The 17,973-nt window shown below is 33.8% G+C and overlaps 1 pseudogene; it reads left to right on the forward strand.

Annotated features, from left to right (window-relative positions):
• The first annotated feature begins 15,516 nt into the window (after positions 1-15,516).
• LOC131177010 (UDP-glycosyltransferase 83A1-like) lies at positions 15,517-17,573 on the forward strand (annotated as a pseudogene).
• The last annotated feature ends 400 nt before the right edge of the window (positions 17,574-17,973 follow it).

The following is a 17,973-nucleotide window of genomic DNA, read 5'->3' on the forward strand; positions in this document are numbered from 1 at the left end:
TTTGACCATCAGTTTGGGGATGGCAAGTAGTAGAGAAAAGTAGCTTAGTTCCCAATTTTCCCCAAAGAACCTTCCAAAAATAACTCAAGAACTTGACATCCCTATCACTCACAATGGTTCTAGGTATACCATGTAACCTAACAACCTCCCTAAAGAATAGATTAGCAACATATGTAGCATTATCATTTTTGTGACATGGGATAAAATGAGCCATTTTTTAAAACCTATCCACAACAACAAAAATTGAATCATAACCCCTTTGTGACCTAGGCAATCCCAAGACAAAGTCCATGGACAAATCAACCCAAGGATGCTTAGGCACGGGTAGAGGTGTGTATAGCCCATGAGGCATCACCTTAGACTTTGCTCTCTTGCAAGTCTCACATCTAGCACATAGTCTCTTAACAACTTTTCTCATGTGGGGCCAAAAGAAATGCTCCCTAAGGACATCTAGTGTCTTGGCAGCACCAAAATACCCCATAAGGCCTCCAATATGACTCTCATTTGCATGCAATTCCCTCAAAGAACTTTTAGGCACACACAATCTATTTTCTTTAAACAAATATCCATCATGCCTAAAGTACTTTTGGAATGCAGATTTCTCACATGCATGGAATATGGCAGCAAAGTCATCATCATGCTCATATAATTCTTTAACATACTCAAATCCCAATAATTTAGAATCAAGAGTAGTAAGAAGATTATACCTGCGGGAGAGTGCATCAGCTACCACATTCTCTTTGCCCTGCTTATGTTTCACAACATAAGGAAAAGACTCTATAAATTCTACCCATTTAGCATGTCTCCTACTCAACTTATGTTGGCTTTTGATATACTTCAAAGACTCATGATCAGAATGTATGACAAATTCCTTAGGCCATAGATAATGTTGCCATGTTTCTAATGCCCTAACTAATGCATACAATTCTTTGTCATATGTAGAATAATTCAATGTGGCACCATGCAACTTTTCACTAGAGTAAGCAATTGGACATTTCTCTTGCATGAGAATAGCTCCAATCCCTACACCTGATGCATCGCATTCAATCTCAAATGTCTTGTCAAAATTAGGTAAAATTAATAAAGGTGTAGAATACAATTTCTCTTTAAGCATGGCAAATGCATATTCATGTTCTTTACCTCAAACAAATGTCACATTCTTTTTGACAAGTTCATTTAATGGAGCAGCCAATGTACTAAAGTTAGGTACAAATCTCCTATAAAAACTTGCTAATCCATGAAAGCTCCTAACTTCAGATGCATTTTTAGGTGTTGGCCAACCTCTAATTGCCTTAACCTTTTCATCATCTACTTCAACACCTTTGCTACTCACAACAAATCCCAAAAACACAATTCTTTCTAAGCAAAAAGAACACTTTTTCACATTTGCATATAATTTTTCTTTTCTCAAGACATCAAACACAAGTTTCAAATGATGCAAATGATCATCAATGTTTTTGCTATAGACAAGAATATCATCAAAGTAGACAACAACAAACTGTCCAATAAAAGCTCTCAAAACATGATTCATAAGCCTCATGAAAGTACTAAGGGCATTAGAGAGACCAAAAGGCATCACTAGCCACTCATATAAGCCATGTTTTGTTTTGAAGGCAGTTTTCCATTCATCACCAACTCTCATTCTAATTTGATGGTAACCGCTCTTCAAATCAATCTTACTAAAAAAGCAAGAACCATGCAATTCATCTAACAAATCATCCAATCTAGGAATAGGGTGGCGATACTTTACAGTGATTTTATTCACAGCTCTACAATCCACGCACATCCTATATGTTCCATCCTTCTTTGGCACAAGCAAAACAGGAACCGCACAAGGACTCATGCTCTCACGGACATGTCCCTTAGCTAAAAGCTCATCTACCTATCTTTGAAGCTCCTTAGTCTCAGCTGGACTACTCCTATAGGCTGGTCTATTAGGAATTTAAGCACCAGTAATGAAATCTATTTGGTGTTCAATACCCCTAATAGGTGGTAAATCCAAAGGTATCTCATCCGGAAACACATCCTGGTATTCCTGCAAAAGAGACACAATAGAAGAAGGAAGATTGGGGTCAAGGTCAGAAACATTTAAATAATTCTCCCTATACATGAGAATGCACAATGGCATCCCACCCCTCAAAGCTCCTCTCAACTCCCTTCCCCCAACATACAAGCTCATCTTTTTCTCTCTTCTCTCCTTTTGTCCCAAGCCCTCTCCCTTTTCCATTACACTCACTTTCTTTTCTTTCACTCCTTTCTTTTTCTCTTTCCCATCACTCTTTTCTTTACTTTCTTCACTCTTGTGCTCGGCCTCTCTTAATTTTTCTCTCCAACTCTCTTTTCTCTCCTCAACAGCCCTCAATATTCTCATTTGGTCCTCATGTGCTTGTGATGGTGACAAGGGCACCAAAGGCATGTGTGCGGCCATCTTTCTTCAAATTGTAGCGATTCTTCCTTCCATCATGAATCACATACCTATCATACTGCCATGGCCTACCTAGCAAGATATGTGTAGCTATCATGGGCACTACATCACATAAGATCTCATCATGGTAGCTCCCTATAGTGAAAGGCACCACTACTTGCTTAGTTACCTTCACTTTGTTGCAATCATTTAGCCATTGTAACCCATAAGGTTTAGGATGCTTAAGGGTAGGCAATCCTAATTTCTCCATAAGTAAGGAACTAGCCACATTGCAACAACTACCCCCATTTATAATCATGCTACACAATTTCTCCTTCACCACACACCTAGTATAAAAGATGTTTTCCCTTTGCAACTCATCACTACCCATAATTGGTTGAGCACTCAAGGTCCTCATGGTAACTAATGCAAAGTCATACCCATCGGATGGCTCTTCAACGTGCACATCCTCTTCATTTTCATTCCCCTCAACTAACATCAAAGGTTTGACCTCATTTTCTTCCTCACTCTCTACCTCCCCATCTTCCTTAATCACCATGACTTTCTTGTTAGAACATTGGGAAGCATAATGCCCGTATCCCAAACACTTGAAACACTTCACATCTCTAGTCCCAGTAGTGGCAGTACCCCCCTTTTCCTTATCTTTACTTTCTACCTTTTCTTTCCCCTTCCACTCTTCTTTCCTAAACTTAGGAATTTCTTTCTCACCCTTAGAAGTCTTATCTACATTTGGTTTGCAAGGGGCCTTTGGAGCTGAATGGACACCACTACCATACTTCAAAGCTCTCTTCATCTTCAATTGTTTTTCTACTTTAATGGCTATATGCACCAACTCAGTCAAATTAGTGTAGGAGTGCAACTCAACAAAATGTGCAATCTCCATGTTAAGACTAGCTAGGAAACATGCCATAGTAGCCTCTGGAGGTTCATCTAATTGTGCCCTTGCTAAGGCTATCTCCATTGCCTTATAGTACTCCTCTACACTCTTCCCTTCTTGTGTTATCCTTTGCAACCTTTGGTGGAGTTCCCTAAAGTAGTGTTGGGGAACAAATCTCTCCCTCATTGCTTCTTTCATAGCCTCCCAAGAAGCAATGGGTCTAAGACCTAAAGTCCTTCTCCTAACCATCAACTGGTCCCACCACATTATAGCATACTCCTTAAACTCTACGGCTGCAAGCTTCATCTTCTTTTCTTCACTATAGTTATGACACTAAAAAATTAGCTCAATTTGCTTTTCCCATTCCATGTAAGCATCCAGATTCTCCTTCCCATGACAGGGAGGAATTTTCATCTTAATACTATTCACATTAGTGTCTACCCTCTCTTCTAGGCCTCCATATCCATAATCACCATATCTATACTCCCCAAATCTAGGCAACTTACCTCCTCTTCTACCTCTAGCTCCCCTGGCCTTAGGTGGTCTATAACCCCTACCACCATAGTTGTAGTTCCCAACCTCAAATTCTTCTTCTATCTCTTCCTCAAACTCTTCCTCAACATGCACTTCACCCTCAAGGTTCTCCACTCTTGGTTCCCCTATATTTCTCACTTCTTGCCTTCTGTCCCTAGCATCATCTCTACCCCTTGCTCTCTCTTCCCTATCCCTTCTCATCTCCTCCAAAATCCTATTCATGTCATCCCTCAATGTATTCATGCCCAAGGTCAACCTCTTAAATTGTGCAGCCACGGCGTCCTTATACATAGCTTCATCAACTAGGACTCTCTCCCCACTACTACCAGTTTCATTTGACATGATTTTGAGCTGTAAGAAAACAAGTTAATAGGAAATGGCTAACCCTTTCTAGGTGTTTCACACAAACAGATGGATTTTACCCTCTAATGCACTCACACCCTCAAGCCTTTTACCACTCACTTCTTCTTGCTTGGTTCCCTTGGAACTAAGATACCAATGGCAATTCAAAAACTCATAAATTTTAACCAAAATGATCAAGAACGACAAGGAACAAGACGTGACACAAGAACAAGCAATGTGACATTGGGGTCAAAATAAGATATAGACACCAAATGAAGAGTTAGTAAACTGGAATGAACACAACCTAATGAAATGATATCAAGCTCAAATATCAAATTTCATAATCAATGTAGCACAGATACCAGCAGTTCACATAATTTACCAAAAATATGCTCCAGTTTTGGTTCATCACACAAACAACTATATTTTTATTTGAAATTTGGTACACACTGGAAACCCAATGCTGACTAACTACTGGTAAAATTTCAGGAGTTTCTGAGGGGGTTTACGATGTAAACTAAATTTGATCAAGTCTGCCGCAAAATTTTGGTTCGATAAAAGAACAGTATCAAACGACCCCCAAAATTGACATGGGAACTACTAAAATGGGGGTATAAATAGCCTATAAATTTTTAGAGCTTTCTGGATTGGTTTCTTATGTGAACTAAATTTGATCAGGTCTGCCATAAAATTTTGGTTTGCTAGGCAAACAATGTCAAAAAAACTCCCAAAATTGACACAAGAACTAGTGAAATGAGGTATAAAAAGCCTATAAATTTTTAGAGTTTTCTGGGTTGGTTTGCTATGTAAACTAAAAATAGTCCAGTTCCTCCGCAAATTTTGGTTCAATAGGCAAACAGTGGTATTTTCACCCCAAATTTGGTATGACGCACAATAATTATACCCAAATGATTCTGGTGAAATTTCAAAGCCAAATTCATACTTTAACCCCATGTTTCTATAATTTCCCCCAATGGTAAGAAATCACAATTTCAGCACAAACACCACGAACTCCAAATAGGGCAGTAGATATATCATCAAAATTGCATTGCTATCAGTTACTAATCATGTCAATTCCCAATTTCAGTCATCAATTCATCAATCTCTCATAAATCAAAATTACTACAGTAGGCTCAACATGCTTGATATTATGCAAGAGTTCAAAGAAATTAGCTAGCACAAAGATGGTATAAGCTAGAATATAGATTAAACCCTAAGACAAAACTAGATTCAAAGACAAATCTAAAGAAACTTCTCTAAAACCCTAGATGAAGATTTCAGCAAAAAGTATTAGAAACAAAAATGAAAAGCATGGAAGATGAAGAAAAACAAAAACCCTAGAAAAGTCTTCTTTGGCAGAATGCCTTAGAAGCTTAAACCAAACAGAAAAATCAACTAAAGGAAGATAAGGAATGAAGGATACTTACTTGATTTGATGCCCTAATGCTCTGATACCAATATGATAAGCACCCAAATGAACATTGCCTAAGGATGTAGACCTCTAATGGAACCCAAGAATCATCAACAGCAAAACAAGTTTTCTTTGAACAAAATAAGATGCAATCTTTATGGAAAAAGAAGCACTAGAATATATATTTCAAAGAGGAACAGATCAAGTGTCAACACAATGACCCAACTTGTGGGAGATTACATTGATCATCAATTAAAATAGGCAAGTGATCAAGTTGCCTAAGTTCTAGTTCTTCCAGAAACTAGCAAGAAAGAAAACTCAATCTCTCTCTAAGGGAGGCTCTCATGTACATCAGAAATAAAAACTGAAGGAAGAAGATGATATTCTCTTCCTTATAAACCTAGGGTTACAGAAATACAAGCTAAAATTGTTAAGACAAAAGTTACAAATAATTGTGCCATGTTAGCTATCCTAACAAGAATAGTAAGTGTATTAATTATAAAGACAAAAGATGGCAATAGCATTATTTGTAAAAGGGCAAAAGGTGGTAGCAATTAGTCCCCCTTTGTGGCAGAATATTAGGGCCCACTTGGTTAAAAAGTAGCTCTCTTTAATTCAAATGAACCAATGAGCTCCCTCCATGTGGCGTGAACCCTACAAACACCTAGGTGGCTACCAAGTGGACTCCAAGGTGGCATGAGGCATGTCCAAAGTGGCTGGTGACGTGGCAATGGAATCTGACGTGGCTGGTGACGTGGCAATGGAAGCTCCAGCTTGGCACATGGTGATCCACTTAGATTCTTGGAGCAAGTAAGCTAGGCCTTTCTTATGCAACTCCCCTCCTAAGCCGAAAATCCTTTTATGGTCCATGAGCATGCTTTGAAGTTGCTTAGCTCTCGCCTTAGTGATTGCCCCTTTGAAGGGTGGCGGTGCTCCATGATGATTCTCATCAAGAATACTTCTCCTTCTCTTCAAGTTTAGCTCGTACTTTTGGCTCTTGAATACTACATGAGTGAAGGAAATTATATTGTGGTGACCCAGTATTTAAGAATTTAGTAAGCATTAGTCCATCCATATCTCCTTAAAAAGAAAATGACGGTAAGTGTGTACCTAATGCCAAGTAAGAAAGGACGATTAGATTAGTGACAGGAGTTAAATCGAGTTGCTTACCAGGGCTTACAACCCTTTTGAACTATAAGCTGGAGGAAGTGTTAGTTATGGATGAGTTTCAGTTGATGAAATTGTTGCTAATGGGTAAATTTAAGGTTAAAGTTTGGAAAGCTATGGGCAGTATATGTGGTTATATTAAGGAGAATGAACACATGAAGTATCTTGTCTGGAATTAAGGCATAGCACATAATTCCTCCAGCTATGTTAATCAAATGGAACTTATAGTTTCTAGGGCTCCTATCTAACCAGAATGAGCAATTTCCTACAAAGGGTAGTAGGGAATGATAATGTTCTAATGGTCAAGTTGGAAAAGGTATAATGGTGAGATGATATATTAAAGGAATAGTGGAGCCTCGATTTATGTGCCAATGTGTTAGGAAGTATGTTAGATAGTAAGAAGTTTCAAGTAGAAGTCCGAGGACTCTCTTTTCAAAAAGAAGTAGGATATGATTATATATATTAACTGGGTAGCTTAGGGATACATAGACTTTTGACAGGTCAGAGAAGAGACCCTGTTCATTTTCTAGTTTGATAGATAGAATATGGATGTTCAACACTAGGATGAAACTCTACATAGCTGATGACCTATGAGATAGGAAGGAGTTAGTACAAGGACCTCATTAGTGATGTGAAGTAAATTGGAAGCTTATAGTATCATGAAGTTAAGACAGTGTGGACGTTTTAAATATTGAAGGGATCTAGGTAAAGCTTCAAGGGCCAACAAAATTAGTAATAATCTCGAGTAAGGTATGTGTAAAAGAAGTTATTTTAGATGGGCACTTTATGAGACTTTGTAGAGTAGGCAGAGTCACATACTTGCCCCAGAAATTGGTAATGGAAAGGAACCAAGACTAGTATTGCTACATACCATATTTGAGTACAGTGGGAGCATCGTGTGTTAGGAAAAGATCAACAAATACTCAAATATAATGGCTTAGTTTCAGATGAAGGATGGTAGCGAGCGTGCTACAGTACGGGCAGTTGCAAGCAAGGTTTTTAATCATCTCTACATAGCTGGAGGAGTAATGCTCGCACTTGTTCTAATAATCTTCTTTTCTTTATCTCCAGTTTATTTGAAAATTAGAGGATGAATTTTTCTTAAGGGAGGAAGATTGTAATAACTAAAATTTTTAAATTTATAAATTTTACACTTCTATATTGTATTTAAATATTATTTTAACATTATCTAACTAAATTATAACTTTGTAATACTTTTATTTATACATATATTTTTAATGATTGTTTCTAAACATATTATGTAAAATTATTTAACAATCTAATTTTTTTATTTAAATGATCAATTTTAAATATTAATATTAAATCAATTAATAAAATATATTATTTATTATTGTTAAACTTGTTTTTAATTGATAAGTGCATAATTTACTAATTTTACTTCCATCACATTTAGTGTTTCTAGGGTATCTTTATGCCTAATTCAGTTGATTAAAGTATAATTATCTATTAAGTATATGTTTAGAGAGTTGTTGAAATAATTGTGTTAAATGGAGAAATTTTTAGCATGTGCATTAATTTGACTCTTGCTGCATTTTTCAGGGTTTTAGTAAGTTCCAGAGAATAGAAGTGTGGAAGGAAGCTTGGAAAGGTCAAAGGATTGAGAAGCGTTGTTGATACAAAGTACACGGGTTGTGTAAGCACAACCAAAGACCCGTGTAACATTCTGCCAGAAGAAATCCAGAGAACAGAAGAAGAAACAAAGTACACGGGCCGTGTAACTTGACCCGTGTAAATCTTGGAGACCTGTGTAACCTTCTGTGCCAATGCAAGACATACCCATTTAGCTCCAGTAAGTTACACAGCCCTGGGCCGGGTAGTGATACACGGGCCATGTATCCGTCGACAATCAATTTCCTGATTTTGCTCCAGTTGTAGTTTTTGACAGAGAGAAAGATTCCTAACACCTCAGGGACTCTAAAAACCTAACCCTAGGCCATTTATTATAAATAGAAGAGGCAGCAGTCGTCACAAAGAATCAGACCTTCGTTCTCCATTCACATTCTAGATTTCTTCAATTTTCTTCTTTAATTTTCTGTAAGCCATGAACATGAGTGACTAAGTTTTTAATTTAGTTCAAGGGATTCAAGTCCTTTTGCGTGATTTGTGAGACCAGGTTCTTAATTTAATTTATGTCTTTTGAATATCTATTATATTCTGATTTCATTGTCTTTGATCTATTGAATTATTTGCTAAAAATGACTATTAGTTAATTGTTTGATGTGATCAATTGCTAGTTCATCTTCATAATCCGTAATTGTTGTGTAAGATTGAACGTGAGTAGCAATTATGTTTTATTGATTATGATCCAAGTTTTCGATAATAAAATAAGGAAACAATAGGGTGAATTAAATGATTTATGCTTTATAAATTGTTGTTCAACTTAACTACTTCCTTTTCTTAAAGCAGTTATTAATTTGAAGAGGATTGCTTAATACCAATTCAGTTAATAATTAGAGTCAATAAGAGTGTTGGGGCTCGAATTGATGAGTATAGGGAAGTTAGGGATTGTACCTCGCCGTTTAGTAAATCTACGTTAAGTATTCAATAAGATATAATTGTATTTTTTTTTTGTCTATGATCGAATCAATGCATTGGAATGCGAATTACATTGGATTGAAGTTTGTTTAATTTGAGAGTTTCATATTTAATTTTAGATCTTAATTTTTTATTTTTGATTTCTTCTTTGGATTGCGAATTACCCCCCTCCCCCCCAACCTTTATTTCTTTTTCCATTACACAAGTATACGAAATTTAATAATTCAGTCTCTAGGGTTCGACCTGGATTTACTACTTACTACATAAAATATTTAATAACTGGTAATTTCAGTTAATTTAATTTCTGGTGGATTCAACAGCCATCACTAATATTTAATTATGGCTATTAATTTAATTATTATCGTTATTATTTTTATTTATTGTATATTATAATTTGATTTCTAGGAATGAATGTAGACAACATGTATGTCCAGATTCATTTCCAGATTGAAAAAAAAAAAAAAAACAATTTCCAGCAATCCCCCCCCCCCCCTTTATTTTCTTCTTCCTCTCCCATCACTCTCTTTCTCCCTACCCATTTCCTCCATTTTTCTGGCAACCACCCACTACCATTGCTGGCAAGGAGTTCCCCCACCACCCCACGACGTCGGCACACCACTAGCTAGCCGGAGAAGCACCAGAAGCGGCAGTAAGTGATGGAGGAGAGAGAAAAATGAGTGCGTAGGGCAGCCAACTTGTAGGCGTAATTTCGATTTCATCCAATGTCCGATCGAGGCGATTCAGGTGGCATTGGGAAGCTTGTTTCAAGAGCTTTCTTTTGATACCCATTTTGCAACATTTGGTGGTCAGATGAGTGAGATATGAAGGAGAGAAGTTTCGAGTTTTTCAAGATTTTTGGTCAGATCTAGGATGATCTGACTATTAGATCGACGATCTGAGATCACCTATGAACTTAGGAATAGGAGAGGAACATTTTGCTATGATCAGATTCGACGGATGTTGCTGGCGACCGGCTGTCGGCCACCGTGTGCGGTGGTTCCGGCGGTGGCTCAGGCGAGCTTTAGGGATGATTCAACTTCCAGAGACTTCCTGATGAATTTTTAGAATTTTTGAGACACAGATAAGCTTTGGGTAAGATTATTTTTCTTATTTCTTAGTTTGTGGTGCTTAAATATAATGTTTCTTAAATAGGAAAAATTGGAGAAAAAAATTCTAAGAAAAATGTGTGATGAAAGAAAAATTATTTGGAGATATTCTACGGTGCTTGTTCAATTTTTGCGCGATTGTGAAATATTTTTGAAAGAGTATATATGGGTTTTAGTTAGATTTTTAGCACATGGGCATATAAGATTATCTAAATTTATACTATTTAAATTTTATATGATTGGTTGAAGCTTGAGAATGAAGAGTTAAATATGTGAATATTGAATTGGGTTGAATTAAGAATATATTAGCTATTGAAAACTTATGTAATTGAGTAATATTATTGAATAAAAATTCATTAAATATTCACGGGTGATTAAAAAATTACAATTCTTTTTGCGATAGCTTTATAACCTTATTAAGGACTGCGGGGCAAAATTTTAGAATTTTTAGAGCTTGTTTGAGTGGATTTTTATAAAATGTCAATTATAGGAACTAAAACGTAAATTTTTAAGTTTATAACTGTTGTCTGATTTGGAGGGCCCAGGAGGAGCCATATGATATTGATAAGATGTGATTGTGGAAATTGGTGAATTAGAAGCATTATTTGGATCTTTTTGCAGATTGGGTAAATCCTAAGCATAGGGGAACTCTGCTAGATTTTCGGCACAACTTAGGGTATCTTTGGTTCTTTTTAAGCTTGTATTGAGTCAATTATATTAAATAATTATAATGTAATTGTCAGATGAGCTGGGACAACATTTTTCCTCCTTCCAGCCACCACAGTGACCTCGGTTTATGTCTGTGAGTAAAATATTGATTTTAATTATAATTTCAATATTATTATATGTTCAGGTATGTCCATGCATCACTTATAAGGGATCAGCTCCCATATATGTACTGTTTGATTATTATATGAGTATGTCCATGCATTACCTTTTTGTTATTTATGATGTGATTTGTATAAAAACTATGAAGGTATTGCATTCCACTCTTTATGATGCATTAGCTTTAAATAGCTATAGAAATTGTCCTTAAAATCGGTATTTTACTCTCTATGTCGAGCGCTCACTCCTTTTTACCCTATTTTTTTTCAGGCTACAGGAGAAGTTCTTTTTCAGAGCAACCTGCTTTCTTTCTCGCAGGTTTAACATTAGTTATTTAATTGTTTTAATATTTTCTAAAAATTGAAATTTAGAACTCCGCATGTGTTAGCAGTAGTATGAACCCTATTAGGAACTGTGTTAATTTAAATTCTTAAGGTTAATAAATGAAGATTTGTATGATATTTGAATAATTTGTAAATAATAGTATCAAGGTTGAGTGGGGCTCCCATGATTTCAGTTTTTGATGATTATCAGGTTGGGTTGATCCGAATAAAAATATTTTATTTTATTTTATTTTTATTTTATTTACATATTGGGCATAAGTTTTTGGGCTGTGAGTTATGGATTTGGGAACAGTAAGGCTTACTACAGGCCTCGGGAGCTTTATGCCAGCCCATAGGTTGGGTCGTGATAAATAGTTTTAACGGCAATACCAAACAAATAATGTATGGATCAATCATATATATATAATTTTATTTTTAATATTTTCAATAATCTATAAAAGGTTTAAGATATACATAAAAATATTTATAATGTTTAAATTTTATGAAATAACATTATTAAGAAGAGAATCATTCTTAATGTCCAATCATCATTTTAATATTTAGACTAACTACAATGTAATCCTTAAAATTTGATTAAACCTAACTTATTCTCTACAATTTTAACCCAATCAATTTAACTATTAAAAACTTTATCTACCATGGAAAATCTTAAAAGAAAATCACTATATATTAATATAATTTTAATTTCATATTTTCTTCAATTTATCATTGATCTTTTATTTTTTATTTTCATTAATATAAATTTTCCTCTATTCATTTCTTCACCATATTTTTTTTAAAATAATACTTTTTACTCTCATTATAATGTATTTATAATAGCTATTAGTGAAAATTTACATTGCAGTTAAAATTTATAAATCAGTTCATAATATTTAAATTAAAACTATATAATATTAAAGTTATGAAGGAATTATAAATTGGTTGTAATTAACAATGAAAATCTATTACTAAATCGGTTGCAAATATCAACATATTATTTTTTGTCAATATATATATATATATTTAAATTACTTCAGTTAGAAATGAAAATTATTGTTCGTTACCGTTACCAATGGAACTGTTGTTCATTCGCTAAATGAATTAATAATGAAACTTGTTACAACAACTAGAAATCGGTAGATTAGCAATGGAAAAAATCCATTGCTAATATGTGGTGAGTTACCTAACTTTTTTTTTTTTACTCTAATAATGGTCATTGATTTTAGTTAAAAGTAAATTAATTTTATTAATTTACACTGTTTGCATTTAAAAAATAATGAAATGATAGCATGCCAAAAATTTAAAGTAATATAAATTATTTTAGCTAGTAATATAAATATATATTCAAACAAAGCGTCATAAAAAATGTAAGAGTTTAAATCTTACAAATTAAAAAAAAAAAAAAAACAAGAAACCCACCATATATATATATATATATATATATATATATATTCTAGTGGATAATTTTCCGACAAAGGTTATGATATAATCTCCACCTCACAAAGGTGTTTTATTCAGCTTATCTTTTTATTAATTTAGACTTTCCAAATGCTAAATTCTAAATCATATGCTTTTGAGATTGGTCCTTTATTAAGACAATTAATTGTATTGTTTACAAGGCACTAGTGTAAGCCAACACAGCTAGCACTACTGTTATGACAAGCATGCAAATATAAGGTACATATATAAATTGCATAATCACATAGTATAGAAAAGAGAAAAAAAAATAACACAAGATTTAACGTGATTCAAATAAAGTCTATGTCCACAGGTAAAACAAGATAAAACTTTTTCTTAATTGATGCATCTGTATCTTCAAATGTTAGGAAAAAAGTCTCAAGTGCGCATTCACAAATATATATGATTGTGGTTGACCAGTTGGTTTAGATTTGAAAATCTTAGATATATACAAAGCAAATTATCTTAAAATTTAATTACTTTATTATACTATTATTATTATATAAAAAATTGATAAACTCATTTTATGTAGGTATTTTAGAGTAGTTTTGCATCAATTTTTCCCTTTTTAATTTAGTATTTTTATAATTTCTATCTTATTTTAGTTAATTTGTTAATTTTAGTTTTATTATATTTGATTTTTGGATTTTTGATGTTTTTGATAGTTTTTAATATGATTTAAAGGCAAAAAAAGTACATAAGAAAGAAATTCAAGGTAATTTGGAAATTTAAAGTGGTGAGAAAAATGAAGAAAATCTGCCGAAGGAAGAAGATCGGCCAAGATTTTCAAGGACCCCAACATGCCCCATGTTGAAAGGCGTGTGAAGATAAGAGTCAGCCAATAGAAATCAACATGAGGCATGTAGATGCAATATTGGGTTGTGTAGATAGAATTTTTGGAACTAAACTCACCCAAAGTTTCAGGGACTGTAATATGCCTCGTGTAGCTGATCGTGTAGAATCATAAAGCCCCTTTTCTGAATCAACATAAGGCATGTTGAAAATGACTAAAATCAACATGAGGCATGTTGGATGATGCTGGCAGATTTGCTGACATGGAAGGGTTTTCTCATTTCATACCTTTTATACCTTTTGTCTTTATCCCTTTAAAAACCACTTTTAGGGCAAAACTTTAAGGGATATATAAGCATCATATTCTCATTTTTACCATAAGGAGAAAGAAAGAGAAAAATCAATAAGAGGAGGAAAGAATGAACCACACCATCTTTGGAGGAAGGCCACCTGCACAATAACATTTCTAGCTTCCATTTTCAGAGATTAAGATTATCTTCTTTCAGGTTCTTTTATTTTTAGCCTTTTTTTTATGTTTTCTTGCTTTATTTCATATTTTCTATTTGTAAATACAAACATGAGTGAGTATATACTTAAAATTTCAGAGTTGAGTATAATAGTTTAAGTTTTATTTGTGAATTTAGACTAGTTTTAACTAGATTTTAATGTATAGAAGTTTTGATTCTTATATTATGTGCTTATTTACATAACCATTATTGATACCCTTTGGGTTTTATTTTTAATCTTAGATTGAAGAACTGAGAGGTAAAAATCTATGATAGATAATCAAGATAAATCTGTGATAGATAATCAAGATAATAAATTTAATCACCTAGTGTTAGAAATAAACTGGTGGGTTAAGAGGAATTTTCAAGTTGATTAAAGTGCTTAAAGGGTTTTGGGTAATTAAATATTGCTTGAGAATGAGGTTTAGTTTCCTTTAAAATACTCTTTTGTTTGCTTGAAAGAGAAATTAAAGGAAATAAAAATCAACTTCATTCAAACTTGTATTTCCCTTAAATTTGGTTTTGCCTATCCAAATCTCCTTGAAATTTATTTCATGAACCTCAACTTTGGAATTAACTTTGCTATTAATTAATTAAATCTTTATTTACTTGCTAGAATTTTAGTAAATTAGTATAGTGTTTAGAAATTTAATTGCTTAACTTATTGTAATTTTCTTATTTTCCTAATTTAAATTATTGCATCTTTTACTTTACTTTTTGACATATCTTATTGATAGCCTAAATAATCGTAACTTTAATAGTTTGCTACTCAAACAAGAAATCCTGTGGGATAATATTTTTTTTCTTTACTACTTGAATGATCTGTATACTTGCAGAGTATGAACCAAAAATCCACTGCATGCCCTACCCCCACCTCAGATTTTTCTTCCCTCTTACCAAATTTGCTACTCCTATAAGAAGTTAAAGTTTAAAAATTTTTTGATAAGAAATTAAAAATTAAAAACGAAAATGAAATATCTTCAAAGATGAGGATTGGTTGAAAAAATAATTATCCTTCAAAATCAACATAAATGATGGTGCTTGAATGTCCAAACATTAAGGACATTTTTATTTAATTTATGAACAATTAAAAATGATGGATGATAATTGGGTAAATTCCACTTCATTATCTTTTTTATCTTTATTTTTAGTGAGTCGTTAAAAGAAAAAGACCACACGCCTATTTTCACAGGCATGGGTAGATCACACGTTCTAGTGCTACCATACCCAGCTCAAAGTCACGTTAACCCCTTAATGCACTTTGCTCAAAGACTAGCCAATCTTGGATTCAAAGTCACTTTTGTTAACACACACTTTAATCACAAGAGAGTGCTTACTGCAATGGTTGGCAGAAATGATTCTACAGGTTTATGTGTTAATTTGGTCTCAATCCCGGATGGGATGGGTCTGGAGGATGATAGAAATGACATTGGTAAGTTATGTGAGGCCGTATTGATCACCATGCCCAAAAGCCTTGAGGAGCTCATACAAAAAATCAACAAGACCTTGGAGTTTGGTGATCAACCTATCACTTGTATTGTTTCTGATGCTTCTTTGGCGTGGTCAAGGGAAGTTGCAAACAAGTTGGGGATTAGATTTGCTGTGGTTTGGCCTGCATCAGCTGCCAGTTACTCCATCATGGCAAACATTCCTAATCTTATTCGCGATGGATACATTGATGATGATGGTAAGTTCTTTCTTTAAAATTTTCTTTGAAATAAATAATTTGCAATAAAAGATTTAATTAAAATTTTCACAATTATATTTAATTTTATTTTCTTTTAAATAAATTTTTTAAGTTAAAAATAATTGAATTATTTTATTCAATTGAATTAAATTCTTGTAAAATTCTAATTTTCAAACATGAAATTAATAATGAAATTAATAATTGTATGTTAAATAATAGCAATGATAATCATGCCCTTTGATAGCAAATTTCTAATTGAATTGATTGTTAAAATTAAAACTGAAACTAATGTAAAATCTTGAGAATTAATTGAATTTTTAAAAACTTTAGATATATAGTTAGTAATGCATGCAAAGATTTTTTTTTTTTTTTTTGTCATGTCCCTCTTTCTTTTGGTTAAATTTATAGGATTCTCTATTAAGAAACAATGAATTCAATTGTCCTCAAGCATCCCTAGTTTTGGCATAGAAAACTTTCTATGGAAAGTTGGTGACTCAAACGCAGAAATGGCTACTTTCAAATATATCGTCAGAGCCTTTGAACATTTACAATCGACAGAATGGCAGATGTGCAACTCATTTTATGAACTTGAGCCCGGAGCATTTTCCTTGTTTCCAAAGCTTCTCCCAATAGGCCCATTGTTAGCAAATTACGATACAGGCAATTCAGGAGCCCAGTTCTGGCAGGAGGATTCTTCATGCTTGACATGGCTTGATCAACATCCATCCCAGTCAGTGATTTATGTAGCATTTGGCAGCTTCACAATTTTTGATCAATTCCAATTTCAAGAACTAGCCCTTGGACTTCAACTCACAAACAAGCCTTTTCTTTGGGTGGTTCGTCCAGGAAGCAGTCAAAATTCAAACCATGCCTACCCTAACGAATTTCATGGTAGCCATGGAAAAATTGTGAGTTGGGTACCTCAACAGAAGGTTCTAAGTCATCCGTCTATTGCTTGTTTTGTGAGCCATTGTGGTTGGAACTCTACCATAGAAGGTGTACGCAATGGAGTACCTTTTTTGTGTTGGCCTTACTTTGCTGAGCAGTTTCATAACACGAACTACATTTGCGATACATTGAAGGTTGGTTTGGAATTCGCCAAGGATGAAAATGGAATCATAAGGAAGGAGGAATTTAACAAAAAGGTAGAGCTCTTGCTTAGTGATAAAAGCATAAGAGAGAAGGCCTTGGAGTTGAAGCAAATTGCTAGAAATAATATTGGAGAAGGTAGTCAGAACTCAACAAATTTTAGCAAATTATCAAGTGGCTGGAGGAGGCATAGTGGGGGATTCCAATATCGGCATTTTCTATGGACTATTTGTTTAATTATCTTAGGCTTACGTAAGGCAGTAGCAAAATGGTTCTCATCTCTTGTCAACAGGCAATTGGAGGATGCCCACAAGGGCCCAGTAAACTGCTTAGGAACATCTGAATTCTGGGCATTCTATTTGCTACGTTATGCGTGCATTTCATATAAAATAATAATTGCTAGTATTTATTTAGTTTTATTTCAATTTAGGGATTGGTTTATGTCATATTTCCCTGGTCAAGTATAATTGTTTGAATGAATTCAATTTTCATTTCATGTAAACTCACGTGATTTAACTAAAAAACTGCACACTCATAAAAAATTAAATACATAAATTAACCTTCCTTTCATGATTCAACTAACAATCAATACAATTCTAATAACCATGGCATGAACAATGCTGATCTTATCGAATATCATCAACAATTCTATAACTATTGTTTAAAATAAATAATTAAACAGATATTGATAAAAAATAATAAAACTTTAAAACGTACTGAAATGTCGTGGACGATATTACTATAAAAAAATAATAAATTAATAAATTATGAGAATAAAGCCATTACATGGTGATAAAAAGTAACTCAGAGTTGGCCAGAGACGAGAACCAACCTTATGACTAAACAATTCCATTAATCAATCATAATCCCTATTC

Source organism: Hevea brasiliensis, unplaced genomic scaffold (genome assembly GCF_030052815.1).
Source record: "Hevea brasiliensis isolate MT/VB/25A 57/8 unplaced genomic scaffold, ASM3005281v1 Scaf31, whole genome shotgun sequence".
In the NCBI taxonomy this organism is placed as follows: Eukaryota; Viridiplantae; Streptophyta; class Magnoliopsida; order Malpighiales; family Euphorbiaceae; genus Hevea; species Hevea brasiliensis.